The following is an 8,257-nucleotide window of genomic DNA, read 5'->3' on the forward strand; positions in this document are numbered from 1 at the left end:
GAAATAGAATTGCCAAGTTTGCTGATTATAATCCATAATCTAGGGAATGTATGTGGAAGTAGATTCTAAGGGTGTTAGACCAAGGAAGATTGAAACAACACTAGAAGTGTGGGACTAAAGACATTGATATGGGTACAATTACTGAAATTTTGCATTGACTGTGCTAGCTCAGGGAGTTGGAAGTGACTCTAACAATTTCTTTGGTTGGTTGACCAAACCCTAAATTCGGTGCTGGCCTGTGTTTAATGAGGCTGAGATACCAGTGCTTGCATGGCATGGTATTAAGAATTAAAAGGCCCACCAAGATGATGACATATACAATAAGGAGGGGATCACCTACATTCTTGAAAAGATCTGGGGTTGCTCTCCTTTGTAGCCAAGCATGACTCTAGGTAATGTCATCATTGGTACAGATTCCTTGATTTTAGTAGAGAGGATGGGATGTTAGAGTATCAGAAGCCAAGTGACCAGTTGAAGAAAGACAAGTAGGCACATTCATTAGAAAGGTCAGCAGGGACATAACAATAATCAGAACCTATAGAAAATTGATCACATTTCCTAGGAATGGAATAGATGGGAAGTCTATGAGGACATTGCTTGATTATAACAGAAAACCCTCTAGGACTAGCAATTAAATGCTTGAGGAGGGTCATGGCCTTTCACTAGGTTTCCAGACCTAAACCTGTTCACAGACCCAGAGCTTTTTGACCGAAGGGAAAGTCAGTTTCTCTTGAGGAAAGAATCCTGCAATGTTGCCATAGGTATAAACTGGGAATCTAGCTTCAAGCCTGCGTAAATTTACTAGAGTGTCTCCGCATTAGGGAAAAGTACCCAGACCTTTGGGAATTGCTAAACATTGGTTCTAAATTGTTGCTAATTCCTGGTGACCCCAAACACCACTGCAGCTGTGATCAGGTGATACATGGAGCCAACCTAGGTGTGATTCACAGTATACCCAGCTAGTTCATAGGCCCACTTCGCTGTCCTGTGACTAGTTTCTGAATTCATAATTGGATTAGAAATACTTGACACTTGGAAGAATCCCCACGTTGGCCTTTGACCCATGGGGTTAGGGCCATCATGGTAGGAAGGGCTCATGTAAACTTCAGAACTTTTCTGCTCATCACGATAGTAAACCGGAAGCAATACCAAATCTCTGTAGGATCAAAGACAAAAAAATGAGAGGCGGTAATACCTAGCACACTCATTTTTAGCTTGCCTGTTTGGTTTATGCAGGAGTTGGATAGATTTTGGAGAATGACTGTGGATTATTGTGAATTTTATTAGGTGGAGACTGCAGTTGTTGTTCAAGATATCTTTACTAAAGAAAATTAGCATAGATTCTGGCACCTGATATGCAGTTATTGACCTGGTCAGTGTTTTTTTCTCCATATTGTAAGGACCGCCAAAGGTATTTGCTTTACCCCTTCACTGTTTTGCCTCATTGTGTCAACGTGCCTGCTCTCTGCTACAATATAGTCTTCAGAGGTCAAGATTGCTTTGATATTTGACAAAATGTCACTGTAGACCCCTACATTGGGGACATCACGCTGACTGGATATAATGTGCAACATGTAGTAAAGTACCCTTTTTCCCCCCTTCCACTGCCCTTCACCCATTTTGCCCATCTCCCCACCCCATTCCCCTCTGGCAACTATCAGTTTGTTCTCTCTAGCTACAGGTCTGATTCGGCCATTTTTAAAAAATGTGAGTATAGTTGACATACAACATTACATTAATTTCAGGTGTACAACACAATAATTCAAGACGTTTATACAGTATGCTGTGTTTGCCACAAGTGTAGCTCCCATCTGTCACCATATAACACTGTTACAGTATCACTGACTATATTCCCTATGCTGTGCCTTTTATTCCATGACTTATTCATGCCATAACTGGAAGCCTGTATCTCCCATTTTCCTAATCTTCAACCCCCCCCTCCTCTGGCAACCATCAGTTTGTTCTCTGTATATATAGGTCTGATTCTGCTTTTTTTGTTTATTCATTTGTTCTTTTTTTTTTATTCCACTTATGAGTAAAATCATATGGTATTTGTTTTTCTCAATCTGACTTATTTCACTTAAACATAATCCCCTCTAGGTCTATCCATGTTGTCACAAATGGCATGATCTCATCCTTTTTTATGGCTGTGTAATATTCCTCTGTATATATGTGTGTGTGTGTGTGTGTGTGTGTACACAACAATGTGTGTATATATGTGTGTGTGTGTATACACACAACATCTTCCTTATCCATTTGTCTAGTGATGGACAGCTGGGTTGCTTCCATATCTTAACTATTGTAAATAACGCTGCAATAAACATAGGGGTGAATATATCTTTTTGGATTAGTATTTTTGTTAGTAAAGTACTTTTTATGCCTTAGGAAGACACATGTGAGCCAGAAGGTGGGTGATAAACCCCCCAATCTTTCAGGAGACTGTCATCTTAGTGAAGTTTCTAGAAATCCAATGTTCAGGAACACATAGAGATATTCTCTCCAAGTTGGAGGACAAGTTGCTGCTATTTCTTGTGCCACTTATAAAGAAAAGAAAAAGGCATATTTGATAGGCCTCTTTCTTTTTTAAAAAAAGATTTTATTTTTATTTTAGAGAGAGAGAGAGCATGAGTGGATGGAGGGGTAGAAGGAAAGGGAGAGAGAGAATCTCAAGCACATTCCCTGCTGAGCACGGAGCTCAATGTGGGGCTTGATCCCATAACACGAGATCATGACCAGAGCCAAAATCAAGAGTCAGACACTTAACTGACTGAGCCACCCAGGCACCCGATAGGCCTCTTTCTTTTTAAATTAAAGTTTTAGATTTAGTTTTAGATTTATAGAAGCCATGAATAGATAATACAGAAAATTCCCTTAAACTCCACCCTCCACATCTAGTTTCCCTATTATTAATATCTTGCATTACTCTAGTACATTTGTTACAATTAATGAACCAATATTGATACATTATTATTAACTAAAGTCCATAATTTATTCAGAGTTCCTTAGTTTTAACTTAATGTCCTTTTTCTGTTCCAGGGTCCCATCAAGCATAACACATTAGATTTCATTGTCATGTCTCCTTAGGCTTCTCCTGATAGTGACAATTTCTCAGATTTTCCTTGTTTTTGATGATTTTGACAGTTTTGAGGGGTACAGTTTAGATGTTTTGTATAATGTCCCTTAACTGGGATTTGTTTGATGTTTATCTCACGGTTAGGCTGGGGTTATGGATTTTGGGGTGGAAAACCACAGAGGTAAAAATGCCATTCTCATCACATCACATCAAAGGTATACACCATCAACATGACTTATCACTGCTGAGGTTAACCTTGATCACCTGGCTGGGGTGGTGGTGTCAGATTTCTCCACTATAAAGTTACTCCTTTTCCCCCCTTTTGTTTCCCACCCATACTCTTTGAAAGGAGCTCACTATCCACAGCCCAGACTTAATGGGTGGGGAGTTACGCTCCTCTCCTTGAGGTTGAAATATCTACATAAGTTATTTGGAATTTTTCTGCACAGGAGGTTTGTTTCTTCTCCCCCATTCATTTTTAAATTTGTTCATTACACTACAGACCCATAGATCTTTATTCTATATTTTGGATTCTAATCCAATTCTATTTTATTTATTTTGACGCTCAGATTGTTGCAGCTTTGGCCATTGGGAGTTCTTTCATCTGGTTCTTGAGTTCCTTTGACATGTTACGTCATGTCATTGTGGGGTGGTTTTTTTGTTTTTGTTCTCATTTTTGTTTTTGGAATATATCTTTACATTCCGGCATTAGAAGATGCTCCAGATTCATTTTGTGTTTAATTTTGCTTAAAGCAGTGTGCCTGTCCAACACCTATTAATATTTCAGTTCAAAAGTATAATAGACGGTTACTCTGTGCTTAGTACTTTGTTACATGCCGGGTGTAATGTTATCTATTTTTGTCTGATAAATAGAGAATGATCATCCTCTTGGTTATCACTTATATGTTTATGCTCCTTTGCTTTTTATAGAGCTTCTCCATCTCCCGTGTACACCAGCTCATTTTTTAATGTCACAAAAATTTTCTGTGATATGTATGTTGGAATTATGATTTCTATTTCATGGATAATGAATCTTATCTTGACTTTTAGCAGATGTTTTTAAAGGCGAAATTAAACTCTAGTTTATTGTAGTGAGTGCAGCCTCTGCTAAATGTATGGAGTCATTTGTTCAAATTCTCTCTAAAACAATTCTACAGGGTTTTCCTGATTATGGCAACATATGACCACAATGGATTTGTTTTGTTCTCTTCCACATTTATTTTCCACTCCTTTTCCCATTTCAAGCCATGAAAATAATAGAAAATTTCAGTTACATAAAGCCTTGCCATATTTCAACTCGCTTCAGAATGTAATAATGTAAATTGAAGAAAACTCTATGGAATATATTGCCATTGCTTCGCATCCCTTCTTAAGCATAAAATTTTCTAGGAAATGAAATAAAATTCCCACATCACAATACATAACATATTTAATGTAAATCAAGAATGTCAATAGAACTGTGAGTTATGGCATCAAATATGCTTTGACACAATTGTGTGGAGACTTTAAAAATTTTAGTGCTGTCCTAGTCTTGCAAAATATGAACACCTCACTTTATGGTGAACTAATGATGTTGCAATGATTTCCTTTCAAATGTCTTACTTTGTAAGGTATAAGCTGAGCTTGATTTAATTTTAGTATCTTTTTTGGAGGGGGATCTAGACCCTATAACTTCATGCATAGCTCATATACTTTTATAGGATTATGTTTGATGGACTTTGAAATTATAGATCATGATCTTTCTTTTAATTAGAGAGAAAGCCTCCCTTTATCTACACTGCACTCTAGTGTTTGCTTGTGAACATCAAGGGAGAGCACTGAGGAGTGAGTTTTGCTACAGTGACCTGCACAATTAATAGCTTCGAAGAATCTTTAGGGAATATTCTGGGAAGAGTGCATGGCTCAACTCTATAGGCCTCTCTTGAGCTGAGCTGTCCCACTGAGCTATAGATAACAGATGATCACATTTAGACATTTTAATTGAACTGCTTTTGGCTTTCTTCAGGTTTTATGAGAAAAGGGCCTCATAATTCTCAGAAGTAAAAACCATGTTGTCACCATGTTGTCAGAATGCTGGAATCGAGTTTAAACTAGAGTTTAGGTTGGTTGGTTTGTCACCTCAAATAGGTTCTTTTGGAGTCCATTGTGTTTTGGAGACTCTGTTCATTTTCCCATGCTCATTATTGACCTGATTTAAGGTGAATGGCACCTGTATAAAAAACCACTACTTCATTACCACTGCTCATCATCACAACAGGGATATGTGTGAGGTGGTTCTTCATAGCTACACAATTTTTGGAACGACACGTGACACTTCATGCTACAGACATGCTACAGAATCTGTGACATGTTTGTATTATACGTAGGAACTGCCAAACCTGGAGCTAACAGTCATCCCATAGGTTGTCACCTGTCAATAAATTACCCAGGTCACTGTGTTGATAAACCTGGACTACAAATCCTACTCCATTTTCTACCTGTCACATTTATGGTCTGTCCAGGAAACAATCTGACACCTTCCCAAGGATCTTATGTACATTTTACAATATTTAAGTGATATATGTCAACAGCATTTAGTGTCGGTAGTTTCTGGAGATAAATCAGTTTGTGAAGGTAACATCTAATCTACTTAAGGGATTCAATTCATCAAAATGTATTGATCTCCAACTATGTGCAATATACCTTCCATGAGATGGAGGATATGAATGATCTTTGTTTTCAAGGGGCCCAGAGTCTTATTTAAAAAAGTATTAAATAATAATTCAAGGGAGATTATTGGTACAATAATAATCAAAGTATAACTTTCAGGAGAGTATTTCCAACTGGGAATCAAAATGGGTTCGTGGAGGAGAAAAGGTCCTATTTATACAGTGCCAACCTTACATAGTCTTCAGAAAAATGATATGATGCCGGTATGATCCCCACTTTACAAGAAAGAAACTAAAGCTCAGAGAAGCTAAGTACTGGCCTAATGTCATAGAATAATGACAGATATTTAAATGGGGGGTCACCTCTGATTCCCAAACCTCTTCTTTTTTTCAAGTAACAATTATTAAGCTCCAGAAGTAGAGATGACAAACCAATCTATAAACTGTTTTTATTTTAGACTCTCTTACATATGAATAAAATGGTAACTCAGAATGTTTAAGTGACCTGGTTAGTATTAAATAGACAACAAATGGTGGATCCAGGATTTGTACACAGGTCTTTTTTAACACTTTTATCATGGATACTTGTTTTCCTCTTCTTTTTTAAAAAACATTTAACATGAGTCTACCTTCTTAACAGATTTTTAAAGAGCACAATACGTATCATTTTTTTAAAATATGGAATGCTTCATGAATTTGTGTGTCATCCTTGTGCAGAGGCCATGCTAATCTCTGTATTGTTCCCATTTTAGTCTATATGCTGCTGAAACAAGTCTACAGTATTGTTAACTACAGGCACAGTAATGTACAGCAGATCTCTAGATCTTATTCATCTTGTATAATTGAAATTTTATACCCATTGAACAGTAACTCCCCATTCCCACTTCCTTCTTTCCCTTGTAATCACCATTCGACTCTCCATTTCCATGAATTTGACTATTCTAGATACTTCATGTAAGTGGAATCATGCAGTATTTGTCCTTCTGTGACTGGTTTGTTTCACCAGCATAATGTCCTCCAAGTTCATCTATATCATAGCATATGGTAGGATTTCTTTTTTTTTTTTAAAGTTGAGTGTGTTCCATTGGATGTGTATACCATTTTTTTTTATCCATACATCCATCAATGGACATTTAGGTCATTTCCATGTTTTGACTCTTGAATAATGCTATAGTGAACATGGGCGTGCACATATCTCTTTGAGATCCTGATTTCAGTTCTCTTGGATAAATACCCAGAAGTGGGATTGCTGATTAGATGGTAATTCTATTTTTAATTTTGGGGGGAACTTCATGATGTTTTCCATAGCAGCTGCATCATATTACATTCTCACCAATTGTGTATTATGGATAATTTTAAACACACATTGTGGAGAGAAAGGTACAGTGTGCCTGCATGTACCCATTATTCAGATTTAACACTCATTGGCTCACAGCCATGTTTGCATTCATTTGCACCACCTTTACTGTTTCTGCCCCCAGAATTCTCTCTCTTTTTTTTTTTCCTCGTATGACCTAGCAATTGCACTACTGGGTATTTACCCCTAAGATACAAATTAGTGATCCCAGAATTCTCTTGAAACAAGTTCCCAGACATCAGATTTCATCCATAAATATTTGAGTATATGTCTCTAACAAAAAAGAACTTTTGTTAAAGACCATAGTCATAGTGCCATGTTCGTACATAAAAAATTCTAGTAATGTCTTTATATCACCCAATATCCAGTCAGTATTTTTCTCATACATGTTTTATTGGTTTGTTTGTTTAAAGATTCTATGTTGCTGGTTTGTTTGAATTGACATTCCAACAGGCTGCACACACTGCATTCTATTGGGAGGTCTCTTAAATATTTTTCATTTCATAGGTTACCTTAACTTTTATTTTTAAATATTTAGTTGAAATTGATTTGTTGAAGAAATTGAGTAATTCATCTTGTGAACTTCCTTACTTTCTGGATATTGCTGATTGCATTCTCATTTAAAAATTGAAAAACATCGGGGTGCCTGGGTGGCTCAGTCGTTAAGCGTCTGCCTTTGGCTCAGGTCATGGTCCTGGGGTCTGGGATCGAGCCCCGCATTGGGCTCCCTGTTCCGCGGGAAGCCTGCTTCTCCCTCTCTCACGCCCCCTGCTTGTGTTCCCTCTCTCACTTTCCTGGTTAAATCAAAAGGCTTGATCATATTTAGACTATTTTTTTTTGGCAAGACTACTTCTTCAGTGGTGTTGTAAATTTCCATCAAGAGATGCATAATGTCCAGTTGTCTTCGCTGTGATGTTAGCTGCCATTAAGAATCATTTTTTCCAGATTCAGAGTTTACTTAGGGGTTTGCAAAATGGTAATATTCCAGTCATTTTATTACATCTTTATATGCTAGCTGGACTACTTCTGTAGACAGAATTTCTTTCTCATCAACTTTTTGAATACACTGAGGTGCAGTTTTGACCGGAAAAATAAATTATCTCTATGAATCTTCCCCTTTATTTATAGTGTTTAGAATAATGAGTTGGTTTTCCCACCATTCTCCAAAGGTGATCAATT

At 37.2% G+C, this 8,257-nt stretch overlaps 1 non-coding gene across 1 annotated transcript; it reads right to left on the minus strand.

The window, feature by feature from the left end:
* Positions 1 to 6,393: 6,393 nt before the first annotated feature.
* On the minus strand, positions 6,394 to 6,493 carry LOC118547450 (U6 spliceosomal RNA). The gene has a single exon (XR_004923099.1). It is a non-coding gene; the product is annotated as a U6 spliceosomal RNA (small nuclear RNA).
* Between the last annotated feature and the right edge of the window lie 1,764 nt (positions 6,494 to 8,257).

This window comes from Halichoerus grypus, chromosome 5 (assembly GCF_964656455.1).
Source record: "Halichoerus grypus chromosome 5, mHalGry1.hap1.1, whole genome shotgun sequence".
In the NCBI taxonomy this organism is placed as follows: domain Eukaryota; kingdom Metazoa; phylum Chordata; class Mammalia; order Carnivora; family Phocidae; genus Halichoerus; species Halichoerus grypus.